The sequence below is a fragment of the Pan troglodytes genome, chromosome 7 (assembly GCF_028858775.2).
Source record: "Pan troglodytes isolate AG18354 chromosome 7, NHGRI_mPanTro3-v2.0_pri, whole genome shotgun sequence".
Classification (NCBI taxonomy): domain Eukaryota; kingdom Metazoa; phylum Chordata; class Mammalia; order Primates; family Hominidae; genus Pan; species Pan troglodytes.
The window spans coordinates 134,258,527-134,278,533 of record NC_072405.2 but is presented as its reverse complement, the minus strand read 5'-3'; the positions used below and the strand labels follow the sequence as shown (position 1 = coordinate 134,278,533).

The following is a 20,007-nucleotide window of genomic DNA, read 5'->3' as shown; positions in this document are numbered from 1 at the left end:
AGGAAAAATTTACTTCACTCAAGCTAATTAGTTCCAAGAATAAAAACCTTAATTAGCACAGTCAAATGAAGCTCTATAAATCAGTTAAAATTTGCAATATAATGAGGCAACTCAATGCAATTGCTCACAAAGAGCTTCCAATCATCCATACCTCAGACATGACTTTAAAAAAAAGTAACCGCCAGAAATTTATTGCTTCAGTTTTCATTGATGTCCTGCATGGAAAAAAATAAACCTGAAGGCTCATCTATCAACCCATGAAATCAAACATAACTTTGAAGGCATTTTGGAGAGGCTTTATAAAAACAACTTATCTTCAGTGAGCCTTTTGTGTGGGATTTACAGGGCCCCCAAAACAACAGAATCCCATCAAACCTTCTCTCCCTCATTGCACAGGCTCTGCTCAGGTTCTTTATAAATTATTTTTGCAGAAGCTGAAGTTGGAGCCTCTTGAACAGGAGGAGGAGTTCAGTCCTGTCAACTTCTCCAGGAGTCACTATCCTTGGGATTTCAGCCTCAGCTCAGGGTCAAGATGTATTAAGTCCCAAATATACAGGGGCTTCCCAGTCTAGTCCTCTCAGTCTCAACTTGGAAACACAAAAGGAGGTCTAAAGTCATGCCTGGTCTCAGGCCTTGAACTCAGGGAACACAATAAAGATTTGCTACTGAAGATGATAAACTCACCAACTGCACAAACAATGAGGAAAGCTTCATTGATCCCCAATCTATGATGGGAGCAAAGTCAGAAATGGAGAAATCCATATATTGAACTTATACATAAATATGACGCAACACTCCCTGTTCCTGCTGAAAAGCTCAACTTATAGAGAGATATGTGTCACACATGTAAAACAAGGAGAAGGATGGAGCCAAGACCCTGAGTAGATAAACTGTGCCTACAGTTCCTATTCACACAACACTTTACACTCCTCCAAGTGCTTTGCCATATATGGAACCCTAGCAGAAGCCCTGTGAGGGAAAGGAGGCTGGTAGTATTTTCACAGCATACTGGGTGAGACACAGGCCCAGGTCTGGTTACCCTGTACCTCATATAGTGTGTGACCTAGAGCAAAATGCAAACTTCTCTATGCTTGTAATTCCTCATCTGTAAGATGGGTATCAAATAGTACCTACCTCATAGAGTGCTAAGGATTGAGAGTGTGTGTACGTGTGTGTGTATTTATTTATATATATATATAACTTACCTCCTGGCATATGAAAGAAAATAGTTACTATTCTTATTTGAAGACAAGAAAACTGAGGCTCTGAGAGGTTAGGCAACTTGCTCAGTTACCCAGCTATGAATTGGCCAAGCTGAGGGCAGAGCCGGGTCTTCTTGTTATTGACTGAATGCTTCTCCTTCTACACCACACTGGGATTGAGCCAATATACTTGTTCACTATATATTTGATAATAAAATGGATGAATTTATGTGTTAAATATATATTAAATATATAATATATATAAGATGAATATATTTGTTAAATATATCTAACAAATATATTCATTAATTTTATTATCATTATTCAGGTTGCTCTGGGACAGTCATCATAGCTACCATTCATTGAGCATGTAGAATGAGCCATGCATTGGGCTAAAAGCTCTATATACTTTTTTTCCACTTAATCCTTCCATCAGCCATCTGAATGGGGTGTTTAATCTCTTTTTCAGATAAGGAAATTGTAGTCTAAAAGGTTAAGAAAACTGCCTAAGGTCTCGAGGCTTCAGTAGAACCCTGACCCGTCAGATCTCTACTCTATGTTACCTCCTAGATATCAATCACAGCCACCATTTTTCAAGCACCTAGTCAGAGTAGGGTACCATCCAAATGGTACTTACCAAATGCAGAACACCTCACCTCGGAAAGGTTAGGGAATTTGCCTAGAGCCACACAGCAGTCTGACACCCAAGCCCAGCCCCTTTGCCCTCTGTCTGCATCCTCATCCATGATGGCCCAGGTTTCTAAGGACAAGCAGAAGAGTGGCATCTCCAAGGGCTTCCAGAAGCCCAGGCTGCAGCAAAGGGTGTGGACAGAGTTCGATAATGAGAAGCAGAGCAACAGACCTCACCTCGACCAGCAAGGCTCCTGACTGTGCCCAGAAGCACTCATACTCACCAGCTTCCTGGACCCCAGGAGGTCAGCCCAGCAGGAAGGGCAGCAGCCACCACTGTCTCGGAAGAAGGAAAGCTCCCTTTGGGAATTCAGTGGCTCAGTGGAGCACAGCAGGCTACCTCCCAGGAATGTCCTTTCTGTGTGTGTGCACCTGGCAGCTCCCTATCTCTGTTTGAAATTGAGTGCCCTCTGTTCCGGTTGGCTGCCAGAGCCCGACTCTGATCAGCAAACACAGAAGCTCAGAGCAGATCTTGAGAGAAGGGGCCGCGAATATGTTTTATTTCAAGTCAGGTGCAGGTAATTAGAGGTCGATCAAGACTCAAAAGAGCCCTAGCTCCAGACAATGTCAATGCCCTGGGTCCAGCCACTATCCAGACATACTTGGATTTTTAATCATGTTCACCACCCCCTGCTCATGTTTTTACTGTTTATTTCACTATCATGGTTAACATTTATTGAGCACTTTACTTTTGGTAAGTTCTAGCTACCTTTACAAGTGTTATCCTATACAAGCTCCACAACAGCCTTCAAAGGCAGTATTGTTATTGTACTCCATGTTCAGATGGCAAAACTGAGCCACAGAGAGATTGGTACATGCTGGGATTTGAACTGAGGCCACCTGGCCCAGAAGCCTGTGCTGTCCAGCCCTCCAGCCTGCTGCCTCCACTCTATGGCATATCTTTGGGACCTGTATTCTGAGGCTATTTCAAAAAGGTCAAGTTTATCAGGGAGAAAAAAGAATAAGTCATTTGGATGGGTCAAATACCTCTGAAACCACCTGTAGTAAATTGAATAGTGGTTCCCCTAAAGATATATCCACATGTTGAAACCTGTGAGTGTCCCATTATTTGCAAAAAGAATCTTTGCAGATATAATTAAGGATCTTGAGAAGACACTCTCCTGGATTACCCAGTGGACCCTAAATCCAATGACAAGTGACATTTTAAGATACATAAAAGGAGAAGACACAGAGAGGAAGACACTGTGGAGATGGAGGCAGAGATTAGAGTGATGCAGCCACAAGACAAGGAACAAAGGAGCCACCAGAAGCTGGAAGAGCCAAGGAAGGATTCTCCCCCATCGTCTTCATGATCCTGCCAACACTTTTGACTTCAGACTTCTGGCCTCCAGAACTGTGAGAGGATGATGCTGTTTGAAGCAGCCATGTTTGTGGCACATGGCCAAGGCAGTCCCAGGAAAGGAATACACTGCCCCTTGTCCATTCCTCTAGCACGTCTTTATGGTATCATGGAAAAGGAAATGCTGGGCCCTCTCCATTGTGCACCTTTGTGTTTTAGGTATGGTGCTGGGACAAGAAGAGGACCTGGCGGTGAGGGCTGAGAGGCCACCCCTGTGGGCTGGCAATGGTGTAGGAGCCTCTAAAGTGCAGAGCACTGAGGAAGGAGGCAGCATGAAGTGTGGGGAGGGGTTGGGGAGAAGGTTCTGCAGGTACAGACTAAGCAGTTAAATAGTAGCTCCCAAGGCAGCCTCGTAAACATCCCCAACTGAGCTGCAATCCTCCACTCCATATGTATCATAAAAAGACACGCAAAGGAAGGGGCCTGGGCTCAGGGGTTCACAGACAGAGTGGGTTCCCTAGCGCATCCCTCCCTCAATTTTCCATCATGATAGAGTTGATTCCACTCGGAATCAAAGATGGTCAGAGTCGTTGAATTCCAACCTCACATGTTACCACTGGGGGAAGTGATTATTTAAAAGATGAGGTGGTCCGAGGGTACACAGCTGATGATGGCACTGCAAGAGCTGGAACCCCTAATCCAGTACCCTTTTCAAGGTAGCCAAGCCTCCTTCCCTCGTCTGCTCTGTTCTTTAAATTCTTCACAAAAACAAGATCTCATGGCAACTCTTATCAGAGCTCAATAACTCCACGGGGTCCAAAGCTTTCTAAAGTTCAAACCCCTCTTCCCAGAATTTATTTCTCCTTTTATTTTTCTGCAGAATTGTATCCTTACCATGATCCTGCTGTGTGTGATCCAGATACAGTACACATATCAACAGAAGTCATCTGGCTACACAGTAGACATCCAGTAATAAGGATTATTGATGGCACAGCACAGGAAAATAACAAATGGACCACCCTGTACCCAAATCTCTCTGCTTCCTCTCCTACCGCATCCTTGTGGTTTGCTCTGGCCACACCACCTTCCTTCAGTGACTCGACTGGAACATGCTCCCTCCCTCCAGATCTCTGCACGTGCTCCTCTCTGCTGGAATCCAAATGCCCCTCACATACCTCTTTCTCTGGTTAACACTGTCCCATCCTTCATGGGCCACTTAACATCACATTCTCAGAAAAGTCTTCCCTGACCTCTGTGCTTTCCCCACCAGACTAACCAGGTACCCTGGTTCTATCTAAGCTCTCCAGGTTCCCAGAGCTTTTTCCTTTCATCACTCATCATAGTTTGTAATTTTATTTATGTGATTTTTCTCCATTACTGTTCACTTTCATTATTAGACAAAAAGTTTCATTACGGCTTGAGTTGGTTTACCCTTATCACCCCAGCACCCAGCATGTAGTAGACATGTGTAATTCATTCCTAGGTTCACACCACAAACGTTTATTGAACAAAATACTGAGCTGGTATAAATAAATGTACAAAAAGAAACAGACAAAACTGCCACCCATCAGGAGATTAGAGCCAAACAGAAAAGCTACAGTCAACCTTTTGAGAAATTACCCCATTACAAATCTCCTCCATGCCTTTCCTTCCCCTCTTTCCTTGTGCTTGTTCCTTAAACATTTAGCCCTGACTAGGACGTTCCCAAAGCAGAGAAAGGATGATTCGGTAAAACTTAAAGCATTCAATGCAAACAGCTCTGGGAAATAAGCTTCAGGAGTAGGGGGTGATGCCCTACAATTATCTAGGATAAAGTTTGGGAATTTTCTGTACAATTCAATTAACATAAGAATTATTTTAGAGATGCAAAAGACAGATCATATTACAAAGCAAAAAGATGTGAAACTCTGAGAGGGTGCAGTGGCTCACACCTGTAATCCCAGCACTTTGGGAGGCCAAGGTAGGTGGTTTGCTTGAGGCCAGGAGGTCAAGACCAGCCTGGCCAACATGGCAAAACCCCATCTCTACTAAAAATACAAAAATTAGCCAGGCTTGGTGGCACGTGCCTGTAGTCCCAGCTACTCAGAAGGCTGAGGCAGGAAAACTGTTTGAACTTGGGAGGCGGAGGTTGCAGTAAGCTGAGGTCGCACCATTGCACTCCAACCTGGGTGACGCCATCTCAAAAAAAAAAGTTGTGTAACTCTTCCCCTAGCCCTCGTCCCTCTTCCAGGAATAATGCCCTTACCATGAACTGCTACACAGGATCCAGATACAAGGGCAGATTATATCAATACAAATCCCCACCACCCTCCCCCATGCTCTGCCTCCTGCCAGAGGGAATGCATTTCAGTGTCTACAATTGTTATCCCACCTACAGCCTTAGTCACAGAGTGTTTCCTTGGAGAACTCACAACAGTTGTTATCGTAATTTAACAAACATTTAATGAGTGCCTATTAGATGCCTAGCACTGTGGTTGGCCTGTGGGAAATCCAGGGCAATGATGAATAAGACACTGCCTTTGGGTCAAGAGCACAGTGCCATGCTAACAGCTGACACACTTGAAAAGCCTTTAGCCACCCCATAATAATCCTATTTCTGGAATGCTTTGTAAGTTGCAAAGAGCTTTCATTTGTAGATATGTGAGGAAGAAAGGACAGGTCCCCCATTTGATACAGTAACTGTTTAGATTCCAGAAGCCTTGAGTGACTTATTCTAACAAGGGGTACAACTGGAAACAGGGGTGGTCATGAAAGTATGCCGCTCAATCTCCAGCTACAGGGAGCACACACTGACTGACAGCTCCAGCTGCTGAGTCTTCCTGCCGGTCACTGCATCACACTGAGGCCATGCATCCTATGGGCTAAGCACAGCAAGCAAACTAACTCAAGTCCCTTCCTGCAAGACATGAGACTCCTCTAATGGGTGACTTGGGACACAAGACTCCCCAACGACCTGCAGGAAACTTTCTTAGAAGATTCTTCCTAGGCAATTTTCCTTCCCTTCTCTGTCACAGGTGTCAGACCCACAAAGCCTAAAGACCCTTCTTGCTTGTCCTACTCCTTCCCCTTTATGCTCCCCGAATAAATCTCCAGCACTCCAGTAATGTCATCTTGGAACCTGCTTTTTGGAGGACCTAACAGCACTCTAATCCAGATCTTGGGATTCACAAATAGACCTTCCACTAATAAGGAGGCTCCATTTTGAATTGCATTTTGAAAACACTGGGGTAAACCTGGTCTCCTAGGACTTCTTAGACTCAACAATATGTAATAAAATTTATCAAAAATACAAAAGTACCACAGAATGTCATGGTTCCCAAACTGAAGGGACAAGATGTGTTATTTAGCTCACCGCAGTGGAGACTGGAACATTGGTTTTTCACAGGTCACAATTTAAGAAATGCTGCCAAGCCCCACCTTCCAGCAAGTACAAACCTATGCTTCTCTTGGCATTACTAAACAGCCTCAAAACTAAAGGTTTGATATTTTCTTCCCTTGTTATGCTCAGATGAATGTGCAATGCAATTGCTGAAAAGCAGGCAAAAAAAGCAAGTGACCCAGGCAACCCTCGAACAGTGTACTCTTCCCTTGAAGAATAAAAAAGTAATTATCTATTATATTAAAGCTTTGTTCCTATTTTTAGAAAATGTGATACTTTTGGGTATTTGAAATAGGTGTCATCTCAAGAGACAGGTAAAGGCTGGGCGCCATGGCTCACACCTGCAATCTCAGCATTTTGGGAGGTCAAGGCAGGTAGATAGCTTGAGCTCAGGAGTTTGAGGCCAGCCTGGGCAAAAGGGCAAAACCCCATCTCTACTAAAAACACAAAAAATTATCTGGGTGTGGCAGTAGGCACCTGTAGTCCCAGCTACTCAGGAGGCTGAGGCACAAGAATTGCATAAACCCGGGAGGTGGAGGTTGCAGTGAGCCAAGATCGCACCACTGCACTTGAGCCTGGGTGACAGAATGAGGATCTGTCTCAAAAAAAAAAAAAAAAAAAAAAAAAATTTCAGGTAAATTGTATAAGCTTTTAAACAAGCAATGGATTCTAAGTTATCTACAAGTTTTAGCACTGGACTTATTATTGTGGGCATTACCCAGTAGATCATGTTAAAAATGGTTCCACCAAATGTCAAAAGTCAGTGACTGGACCTCAACTCCCATTCATGATTCAACACCTGAATGAAAAGGGAGTAAATCCAGTGATGCAAGTCATGACGTAGCTTTTCTATAAATTTTCTGGAGATGCAAAAGCTCGAAATGTGTGAAGCTTAATGGGAATATGCATTCCCATGTACTAAGGAGGTATTCCCCGTGTAAACATAGTTAGGTGAGAGTTATCTGAAAGAGCAAACAAGGGTCACCTTAGGGTCAAGAGACTTAAACTGAGCCTCCGCACATTTTCCTTCTTCTCTCTCCTTGAAAAGCACAGTAATGAAAAGTAAGTGTTCTTGGTATGATAGGATGGAGGAACTCATTGCTGTTGATTACCTACAATGTAATAAGCAAACACTTCACTGCTCAGGTGTCATTAGCCTTCATAATCTTGGCAGTAAGTAGAACTATTACCCCATTTCTTTTTAGATGGAGAAATAAGGCCTAGAGCAATAAAGTTATTGGCACAAAATCAGAGATTACGACTGACGTTTCTTAACATCTCTTAGTACTATGTTTTATGCTGTCATCTCTTGGGGTGTTTTTCTTTCCTATATGTCTCTGTATATTGCAACATTTGAACAAGCCCCGTCAATTACTTTGATATCAGAAAAAATTATATTTTTCTAAAATAGAAAAAGTGAAGCAAGTTTATTATTTAAATATTTGTTGAAAAGCATATTATAAATCTTGTATTACTGACCAATTGTCTATATTAGGCCATGAGTACACACAAAAGAATCAGAAAGAATGTCCTTTTCTAAAGTCGTTAATATTCTAGATGAGGAAACAAAAGCAACTTTATATGAAAAAATTAATTCTCACAGATTGTTACTGCCTCCTATCTTCTTTCCAACGTGAGTATCAAGGGTTTTATGAGTATTAGGTGGTCTCGGCTCATCCCTTAACATGTAGGACTAGACACTCAAAGGCCTTTTCTCAGGGATCAGGCCATTCTCGTACTGTGTGACCTCACCCATTGGTCCAGCTAATTGGTCCACAAGCCAACCAGCAGTCTTAGAGGTGACCTTTCATAAAAGTTATGATAATGTCTAGCTAGATAGATAAAAGAATTTAAGTATTTTAGTATGAGGCCTTTCTTGATGAATGGAAGGTTTTGTATTTGTTAATTGACTTCATCTGTTTCCCTCGTTCAGTGAATTAGGATAGAGTGAGCATTATTAAATGTTCTTTAACAGGCTGGGCATGGTGGCTCACGCCTGTAATCCCAGCACTCTGGGAGGGCGAGGTGGACGGACCACCTTAACTTCTGGAGTTTGAGACCAGCCTGGCCAACATGGTGAAACCCCGTCTCTACTAAAAATACAAAAATTAGCCAGGCATGGTGGTGGGCACCTGTAATCCCAGCTACTCAGGAGGCTGAGGCAGGAGAATCACTTGAACCCAGGAGGCAGAGGTTGCAGTAGGCCAACATCATGCCTTTGCACTCCAGTCTGGGCAACAAATGCAACACTCCATATCAGAAAAAAAAATGTTCTTTAACAGTTAAGACCCTTGTATGAGGATAACCATTTTAACCAACAATGGTCAGGTAAAAGGAGTGAGAGAATAGATTGCATCTGATCTCTGATCTAGGTATCTAATAAATATAAGCTTTTGTCAATTGTCAGTGGCTCCCTCGAGAACTGCTTCAGAAAGTTTTGAAGCTGGGATAGATGATTTGTGTCTGCTATGGGCAAGATAAAAAAGAACAGTTGTGTGTGTATTTGCTGACTCAACTACTGAATATCCCCTGGAGTGTGACTTTTGACAGCTTGAATGCTACATATCTGCTTCTGTTGTATTAATAGTTACCCTCTTAACAACTGGAGGACCAGAAAATGTCAGGTGATTGTGTCCAAGTACATGAAATGTTGCAGTACCCTTAATTTGCCTTAGAAAATTCAGCACTGTTTACAAAAAAAAAAAAAAAGGCTGCAATTATCTTTTATCTAAAAATGTCAATGTACTTTCTAAACTGTGAGAGCAACGTCTTAATTAACTCAGCAGATAATATAAAGGACCCTGAAAATCAGGTAAAAAAGTAGGACACCACACTGTCGGGGAGGAATCAGCTGCTCTGCATACCATCCCCAGGATTTAGCCTTCTCGTTGAACTTGTCCCCTGAGCAATGTGGTCTATCTTCTGGTTCTATGCTTGAAACAATGGGTTGGGGGGTTCAGAGCAATTTAAAAGCGTATAGACCGTTCATTTAGGCTGTTGGCCTTCCTCCTACAGTAACATCAGATCCCAGGGGACATGCATCTGACCGAGAGGTTATTTTTCTTCCCATCCTAATACGCAGGCTTATTCACTCCTTTCCACACCCTCAGCCAACATTGCACAGCTGTTTGAGAAGCAAGTGAAATGCAAACCATCTAGAAGTTCCCAACCCTAGGAAGCGCTTTGGAAAAACATTTTCAGATTTGCTTTTTTTTTTTTTTGCATTAGCCAGTTCGCAGGATTTTAAACTCATCACTTTCTCTATTTTCCTTCTGTTGGTCCCCCTTACTGTGCATTCCCATCTCTACAGACATGACAGCACCAAAAATTAAAATTAGTGCAAGGCAAACATAATCTTATAGTTGGTCTATTGCTGTCATCATATTGCTCATGAAGCAGAGTAAAAATCACTGGATAAAATCATTTAACTTGTGGTTTTAATTACCATATGCTTTCTGTCTTCCATCACCATGGATACTGCCAGGAGCTGTGTTGAGCAGGTGTTCAGGAGCTTGCACTTCCCTGAACCCATGTGTCTCCTGATCACCAGCAGGGTCTGCACCCAGAAGCCCCTCAGAAACAGCAGTGATTATCCTATGATACATTTCTAGGCACTTCAGTGATGGATAAGGCTAGTCAAAAACCTGCTGTTTTTGCCAAAGTTCAGAGAGGTATTTGCCAGTGTTGAATTTGCACTTTGATTCTCATTCGTATTTTTGTAAACATTTTAATCAGCAGAGCTTAGACTCTTAGTTCAATTTCCTCTCTTAAACTGAACGTGGAATATCTTATTATTCCAGAAACTAAGGAAGTGCTCAAAAACTGATGGAGAAATGTCAAAAGAACATAGCCAAACAGAAGGGGCTCCCTGAGGCAAAATATGAGGCAATTTGATTATCGAGATAAATAATAAGAGTGGATTATAACATGTTAAATAGATAATCCATAAGCTCATACTGATAATAAAAAGGGAAAGGGGGTTGGAAAGGAAAGGAGAGGAGAAATATCTTTTTTACATAGAGGAAATAAAAGAAAAAAACTTAAGTCACCATTTTACAATCCTTATAGTGATCATTAATTAGCTAAGGATCACCAATGAAGGCTGTATTAGTCCTTTCTATAAAGAACTACCTGAGACGGCGCAATTTATAAAGAAAAGAGATTTAATTGACTCACAGTTCTACAGGCTTAACATGAAGCATGACTGGAAGGCCTCAGGAAACTTACAATCGTGGTAGAAGTGGAAGCAAGCACATCTTACCATGGCAGAGCAGGAAAGAGAGAGTGCAAGGGGTTAAGTGCCACACACTTGTAAACCATCAGATCTCATGAGAACTCAATATCATAGAACATCAAGGGGGAAATCCACCCCCATGATCCAATCACCTCCCACCAGGACCCCACCCCCCCAACACGTGGGGATTATAATTCGAGATGAGATTTGTGTGGCAATACAGAGCCAAACCACATCAGAGGCTAAAACCATTAGATGAAAGGCTGTTGGGAGCAGTCTGGTGGTACCACTTAATCAAATGATCACAGTGATCCACAATAATGAGCCAATTGATAGCACATGCCTCCTCCAGCCATACATTGAGAACATACCATCCAAGTGCTTCTCTAGGAAAAAAAAAAAAATTCAACCTGAATCTACTTATAAAGGAATAATCAAGCAAATATAAATTGAGAAAAAAGTCTGCTAAAATCTCTAAAATGTCAATGCTGACTCTCTAAAAATGTCAAATTAATGAAGACAAAAGCAAAAACCTGGGAGAACTGCCCTGTATTAAAGGAGACTAGAAACATTGTGACTAAATGCAACACATGATCCTTGTTTGGATCCTGGACCAAAGACATAAATTCCCTTACCTATAAAGGACACTGTTGGAACAAATGGAGAAATCAGAACATGTGCCATATTAGATAATGGTACTGCATCAAGAGTATCAACAGTTAACCCTGGAGGCGGAGGTTGCAGTGAACTGAGATCGAGATGGCGCCACTGCACTCCAGCAGCCTGGGTGACAGAGTGAGACTTGGTCTCAATAAAAAGTATCAATAGTATAGTATTATACCAATTTCCTGAGTGGAGTGGAGTGAGTATTGTGGCCAAGAGGATCCCCTTGTTCTTAGGAAATGATGAATAATGAATTATTTGGTGATTATGCATTATGATGTCTATGACTAAATGGTTCAGAAAAAAGCAAGGATATAGAGAAAACAGAAAACAGATGGTGAAATGTTAACTACCATATCAAGGTAAAATGCCTACAGGTGTTTATTACTCGATCTTGAAATGTTTCTGCAGATTCTCAAAATAAATAGAAAATTTTAAAAATAAAACTTCATGAGAAAAAGCTGGAAAACAAAGCGAGGAAAGTGGTGAAACTGGATAGGATTTGGAGAAAGGGAGGCTGGAAATGACCACAGTGCCTTGGTTCTAGATCTGAGTCATAGTTACATGACTTCACTTTGATTGTTTATTGAGCTGTCCATTTTTGTTTCATATACTTTTCCTCATGTTGCTCAATAAGAAACTGATATTCTAAAATCTTGCCTTATTCAATTATTTTCCACATTTTGTTTCATCACCAACACACTCAGACCTGTGCATGTGTGCACATGCACTCACATGTGTGTGCACACATATGCATAGGAGTTGGGTGCTGCTTGCTATGTGCCAGACACTGAGTTATGCACTAGGGGAAAGTGAAAACCTGATCCCTGTGTCTGGCAGCTTATAGGCCAGTGTGAGACTACACACACACATATATGCTATGATAGAAAGATCAGACTATAGGGGGAAGTGGGTGGGGAGCAGACTTCTCCAAGGGCATGTCAAATAACCATGGCTTTGAAGGATGAGGAGGATCTGGGCAACAGGACATGTTACTTTCTGCTCTGGTTCGGAACACTGCATTTACAGGATCCATTAATGACTTTGGGGACATCCTTTAGTGATGAGTTTTAGAGCTGTCCAGAGCCCTCCAGCCATGGGGTGGGAACAGCCAGACCTACACCCTTTGCTGAAAGATGCTCCTCTTCCTCAGAAAAAGTAACCCTCGGACACACCAGGTGTGGGTCAGGGGAAGGCACTGATTTAATCAAGAAAAACCTGGGGCTCACAGAGGTTGAATGGCTGGTATAAAATCAGGTCATTAATGGCAGAACCAGGGCCAGAACCCAGCCACATCCTGTTCTTTGATAGTTGACCCTTTTACCTGTCTGTCTCCTCTACTAGCACAGCAATAGCTTGTTTGGTGGGCCTGATTTTGTTTTTATCTGTAAACTTCTGAAGGGTAGAATTTATACTATTTTCATCACAAGTAGCCTCATACACATAAGCACAATATTTTGCAAATGCAGGTGCTCAATGAATGTGTTTAATACTCCAACCCCCTAATTACAGATAAAGGAAAAGAAGGCCAGAGAAGCTGTAAGTTGCCCAGGTTCCTATTGTACTTGCTGAAGGATCTAATTCTAGAAACTAGTTCTTCTTTTGCCCAGTCCTCCCCCCACCATTACACTAATGCATTCCTGCTTTGGCTAATTTGAATGCCACCTTCAGGAAACTACCAGATCCAAATCCCTCCTTCACCGTTGTTAACTTAATTTTTAAAATTAGCTCATCAGTTATTTTTCAAATGAATTTATATTAAAACTTATGTTCTATTTTAAACAGAAAATGAGTAACACATGCCTTAAAGTAACTTTAAGAATAAATACGGGGCCTGACACGGTGGCTCACACCTGTAATCCCAGGACTTTGGGAGGCTGAGGCAGGTGGATCACCTGAGGTCAGGAGTTTCAGACCAGCCTGGCCACCATAATGAAACCCTGTCTCTACTAAAAACACAAAAATTAGCTGGGTGTGGTGGTGTGCACCTGTAATCCCAGCTACTTGGGAGGCTGAGGCAGGAGAATCGCATGAACTCAGGAGGCAGAGGTTGTAGTGAGTCGACATCACGCCACTGCACTCCAGCCTGGGCTATAGAGCGAGACTCCATCTCAAAAATAATAATAATAAAATAAAATAAATACGGTAGGGGAAGAAAGACACTGTTAAATAAACTGCAGCTCTAATAGAAGCTGTTGACTGAGATGGTTCTGAGTAAAAGGCCTATTCTCTCCTTATTCAAAAAAGAATTGGCAAGTTTTAGAGAGCTAGAGCTGTTACAGATAAGATTTCTTTTGCAAAAGCAGAATTGAAAGATATTTTTTAAAATAACTGTTTTTGTACTTCAATATTTAGTTCCATGTCACTGCACTCCCTAAAATTATGGCTTATACCCCCAGCAGGATGTGCCCTGTAATTGGGAAAGAGTTCTCTGTCTATATTTTTGTGTTAAGTGCCTTGACTGTTGAGATTTTAATATTTGCAACAAAAAGAAACAGAGACCACAATATTTGATAGCACATAATGAATTGTTGATGATGTCACTTGTAGAGAAATTGGGGATGGAAGAAAACTGCTCAGGCTCTGTTCAATCTCATCCTTGAAAAAGAGAAAACAAACAAGAAAACATTGTCTTTGCAGTTCAGTTACTAACAGGTCTTTCCTGCACTGGCCTATTGCGGTGGGTTGGATACTTGGCAGAGGGTTGTGAGGGTTTCTTAACCCATATCCTGCTGTACTTACCAACTGCCCTTTGTCTTTGTAAACCAAAATGATTTGTTTTTCTCACAACAGATGTGTACATAGCAAGTGAATTTCAATGGAAACAAGAGAGGTCCAGACACACTAATCCCAGATGAGATTCCTAGTAAACACCCCTCCTTGATCCCACAAAGAGAAAGTGAAAGAGAAAGAGAGCTGATTCTTCCAGTCTTCTACCAGCCTCCGTGGAAGAAGCTCAGGCTGGGGTAAAACTCATCCATCCACCATGCAGTTTTAGTGGATCTGTTGGTACACAAGACCCTGCCCTGGTTATTGGGCAGATTTACAACTTCCCATTAACATATCATTTTCCCCATGAGATACAATAAGAGATACCACGGAAAATGCAGGCAGGGCCTCCAGAGCTTCAAAGGGTGTAGGTTTGCTGTTCTTACCCTTATGGCTTTGGGGTCTCTTGACAACTCTAAAGCCTACCACCAAAGGATGTTTCCAAAGTCATTAATGGATCCTGTAAACACCATATTCAAAACCATAGCAGAAAGGGCCTGTCAAGAGAGTAGAACCCCAGTGGGGTGGAGGTGGGAGTCAGCCATGGGAGTCTCCAGGAAGATGCTCAACCCATGCCTCCTCACAAAGGGAGGTATAGACGTGATCTCCATCCCAAGTCATCAGAGGCCCTCCTCAAACTACAAAGACCAAGACCATGAACAGCAACATCTGCTTATTAAGTCCTACCACGTGCCAGGTACTCTGCCCAGTGTTGTACATGCACCAGCCCATTCCATCCCACAGCAATCCCTGAAGCAGGCACTAGTGTCATCCCTATTTTAAAGATGAGGAACCTGCGCAAGTTAAGCCACTTCTCTGGGGCCACTCATACAAAACGTGGTAGAAATGGAATTTGAACCCAGGCACTCCCTCCCTGAGCACAGGAGATTAGTCACTGTGCTCGCCCATCCAAGTCATGAGTGTCCATAGTGCTCACCATTAAGTCCTGCCTCTTCTCTTTCTAAGGCCCAGCTCAAATGAATGGCTCCTTCCTCTGCCCTCCAAATCCACTACGCATGTGTTTATGTGTATATGTTATGGCACTGTTAATTCATTTATTCATATAACACAAATATATTAAGTATCTTTATAGGCACCAAGAACACATGAGACAAAAAAAAAAAAAATGTCAGGGAGGGAGGAAGCTGTGGTTATAAAAAATAGAGATGGACAACATGTGGGATCCTTGTGGCAATGGAGCTATTCTGTATCTTGATTGTGGTGGTGGATACACAAACTAACGTGATAAAATTACATAGAACTAAATACACACATTCACATCCACACACATCCATGAGTACAAGTCAAACTGGGGAAATCTGAATAAGATCAATGGATTCTGTCAATGTCAATATCCTAGCTGTGATATTTTTCTATGTTACCTTTGGGGAAAACTGGTTAAAGGGTACGTGGGACCTGTCCGTATTGTTTTTTACAACTGCATGTTATCTACGTTTCTCAATAATTTACAATTATCTCAATAAAAATTTCAATTCTAAAAAAAAAAAAGAAACCAGTGGAAAATGTACAAGAGGCACAGACCTGAGGCTAGGAACTACTCAGTCATGTACATACTTATCTTACCCACTAGACTGTGGTATCACTAAGGGGGGAACACACGTCTCTTAGAGTGCTACAGCCCTAGGGGAAGAAAATGAAATAAATTTTCATGTGCTTTCATGTGCTTCCTCTCTCCCCAGTTCTCACACCTGACTTTATTTGGTAGTACTGACCCCTCATGCCAAAGATGTACCCTGATGTCTTCCCTTCCTTGTATGTTACCCATCAAGGGCAGCCCTCAATACCGTGTCTCCAATCAGGATATAAATGACAGAGTCAGCGTAGAGTAGTAGAATTGGAGGGCAACAGAAAGACCACCAGCCCCAGAAAGAGGAGACCTGCCTCTGTATTGACCAAGTTAATTCTTCCTTGATGCAGACTTCCTCCCTAGAAAAGGGAAGAAACAGTAAGCATGAGCTCTGGCAGCTAAGAGGTGCTAGTGTCCTGGAAAGAAAATAGGATTCTGGAACCAAAAGAGCTGAAGTTAATTCTCAATTCTACTACTTACTGTCTATGTCTCTGTGGATAAATTATTGAACCTCTCCAATTTTTAATGTCTACAAACAGTTATAAAGGCTGTTCTCCTTTCCCCACCTAAATGTGAAAACACTTTGAAACTCCAGAGCACCAAACGAAAGCCCTGCCCAGTTCACTGCTGCATCTCATGCACGTGCATGGGGCAGAGTAGCCACTCAATAAAACGTGTTAAATGAATGAATCAAAGAATCACATAACAGGCCTCAAGTAAGACCTTATTCTTTGTTCCAACCATCCCTTAATACACCTCTCAAGCCAAGAACCGGGAACATTCTAGAGGACCTCTAGTCAGGACTTCTTCATAGCTCATCTTTTAATCCTCAGGAGACCTCATTCCCAAGGCCATTGGTGAATTCCAAACTCACGGATTCACACTGGTGAGTTCCAAGCTCATAATAATACCTATTTCACTGGTAATTAAGTCACCCCCATTTCCCTTAAAAACACTTTGCCTAGGTGTGCCTCACTTTCTCTAGAAGGCTATTCTCAACAGCATATCAGTTTAAGTAAATGATGACTCCTGTAAGAATGACCTGGCAAATAACCCTGTTCTACTGATAACTTTCAACAGTGAAAGGAGATATATATGAAAGAATCCTGTTTCCTTGTTATTATCCTCAGATTCCAGTTGTGTCCATTGGATTTCTTAATTGCAAACCACAGAAACCCTCTCTGGCTTAATTAAATAGAAAAAGAATGTGTTAAAGGCTGTGAAACCATTTTCAGATTTTCAAGGAGGCACAGAGAACCAGGCTTGAAGATTACAAAGCCAGGAGCAGTGCTCACCTCACCACAGATAGCCCTGGGGAAACCCCACCTCTGGACACAGACACTACTCATCCACCCCACTGGGAACTGGAGGATGCTGCAGAACCTCTTCTACTCCCCTAAGAAAACAAGCCTATTTGCCCTTCCCCACAGCAGAATGGTTCTACTCTACCTGTTTATTTGTGCCACTAGCTTTACATTCAAAATCTCAAATGCAAGCCATCTGGTTGGTGGAGCCTGTCACATGCCTGCATTCTAGCTGCAAGGGAAGCTAGGAGCAAGTTTAAATTTCCTTTAAAGGAAATTTAAAGGTACAGAGCAGCCAAAAAGAAAAACAAAGGTCCATTCTACCAATAAAAAACTTCAATAATTCGCCATCAGGCTACAGTAATATTAGTTCATCTAAGTATCATTTTTGCTCCAAAAAAGTTTAACATATTAGAATATTCATCTATGTTACTTTTGTATGCAAAGTTAAGCATTTATTAAGATTTCGTAAGGAAAATATGAGAAGATTTTTTTCCAAATGCCATTCAAAGATAATTTACAAATCAATGAAACCTTCTTATATTCCTGCTGATAAAGAAATTAACATCCTAACTCTTACAATCATTTATAATAATTATATAAACAAAATCATCCATTATTCATGATATGCATATTGCATCCATTTCTGGAAAGAAAAAAAAGCCATGAAAAGAAATCGCCAGACAATAAACACTGTGATATATAAAGTTGCAAGAAGGGATTCAGTAAAGCTTCATAAAGAACAAATCTTGTCAAACTAAACCAATTCAGCTCTCTAACCAAGATAAGTTTAGAACATTGAGAAGAAGCAATAAATGTGATCTATTTTTATTTAGTCAGGGTTTGGCATTCTGTCTTACATAATGTGAACGTCAATAAAGTAAGATAATACCAGCCTGCCCACCCAGCTATTAACTAGAAGTACAACTTCTAAGAAAAACATTAAAGTAAGATTTCTACTAAAACAAATGGTGCTGCTACAAAAAACCAACGTAAAGGTTTTCAAAACTCAGGATAATTATTACAAAATTTGACAAGCCAAAAATCCAATTTAACAAAAACTGAGCTGCTCCTTGGATATTTAAATACAAAATTGTGAATTCTATCAATGTATCCTGGCCACTCAAATGTCCCCCAGTTTTCCCAAAGGGTCAGCACAGATTCTACTATTGTTGAGCAGCTTCATTAGAAACCTGGATAGTAGAAAGAAAATTTCTTTCATGAAGCCTCTTGCCTTACCTAGCGACTGCATTTGCTATTGTTACTGACTTGCTGAATCGCTTCAGCCAAATCACGAGTTTGAATAGTTTTTTTCCCAAAATGAGATTGGTCGTTGATTCTTGTTGAGCTATCTGACTCACTTCAGGCCATAAAACTAGGCTCCCAGGAGACTCATCTTTTTTTTTTTTTTCCTGCCTGCTGACTATCTATGACCCTGGGCAAATTACAAAATTTCTCTGGGCTCCAGTGTTCTTACTAGCACCAATGTTGGGCCAACTCTATCTCATACAGTATCATGAGCATTAACTAAATTGATACTTGTAAAGTGCTTAGAACAGTGCCTGGCACATAATAAATGTGAAATAAATCATATGTATTACAAGCCCACCTCTTTTACCCCAAATCTTTGGAGTCCAATATGTTATGAAATTTATAATCTTTCTGATTTTAGGAGAGAGAGAGAGAATTAAGTAGTCTTCCATTAGAGTCTAAGATAATATTTCATAGTAAAATGTAATATTTCTATAGCAAATAGATATATTACTTAGAATATATATTACTTAGACAATAAATAGCTTCACATCAGGTCGTACAGCAAAAGAGTTTGTGCCACACTGAGAGAAAACTTCCAGTTTTCAGAGCTGTATGGATGTTGGAATTGTGAATAAGAGATTGTGGGCCTGAGTTGTGGCTATTCATAGTTCATATTCTGTGCCATTGCCTTATTATATATTCTACCCCCTAAAGTCTTCCAGGTCTCCTGAGTTTCTGATTGATCCCTGTATTCTTTGTATACAACCTTGGCCTAATGTTAGACAAGGTTTGCCTCCCCCACCATAACCCGAACTTACATCCTGCCCGCTCTAGCCTTCCCGGTGACGAACTCCCAGAGCTGGCCGCAGGCCAACCTTTCCCCTGTGCACACTCGGGTCCTTGTGCACGGGAGCCAGACAATCTGGCCCAGGGAAACTGCATGGGCCACCTACTTCCAGGCCACGTGGACATAGTCTTTGTCCCAGAATCCAGAGGAAAGTAAGCCACCGGGATTCTTAAACATAATACTAACCTACCCTTAGAAGGCCGTCATGCAAAGAACACTCAATATGACATCACAACAAGATTCTCTTGAACTTCCAGGAATGTATGCCCAGCATCCCAAGTCTGAGAAGCACTCCTAAAGCATGCACTAGGGGACTGCTGCCACCATGTCACCAAATTTGAATATCTAGTCCCATTCTGAGTGTTAATTTACACTGCATTTTTTTATAAATGTTGACTGCCATAATTTATATAGCCATTATAAGAAGTCAGTGAAAACTTTAACGCCTTTTCTGTCATCTCCCAATAAGAAGTGAGCAGGGCTGGTTTCACAGATGTGCCACTTGTGCACTGGGCTCCATGCATAGACAAGCCCCATGCTTGCTTTATTGCTCTGCTCTTACCATCTTGAAATTCATAATCATTGTCAAACAAGGAGTCCCATGTTTTCTTTTGGACTGGGCCCTGCAAATAATGTAGCTGTACATGGAGCTGATGTTTGTAAGCAAAGCATTCTGTTATTTTCAGAAGGACCACTCAAATGTGTCTGGAAAAGACCAAACAACCCCAGACGGCAATGGTCTCCAAGGAAGGGTAGGCACACTCTGGGGTCTGGGCA

At 41.6% G+C, this 20,007-nt stretch overlaps 1 protein-coding gene across 2 annotated transcripts in view; it reads right to left on the bottom strand.

Moving 5' to 3' along the window:
• FER1L6 (fer-1 like family member 6) overlaps positions 1-19,424 on the bottom strand; it is a 195,354-nt gene extending 175,930 nt beyond the window's left edge. The window contains exon 1 of one of the 2 annotated variants that reach the window (XM_054657466.2): positions 19,202-19,424. The gene's annotated coding sequence lies outside the window, so the exon portion shown is untranslated. Of the gene's footprint in view, positions 1-2,116; positions 2,207-19,201 lie in introns of those variants that run through there. The other variant, XM_016959831.4, reaches the window with a different exon arrangement.
• Positions 19,425-20,007: the final 583 nt, after the last annotated feature.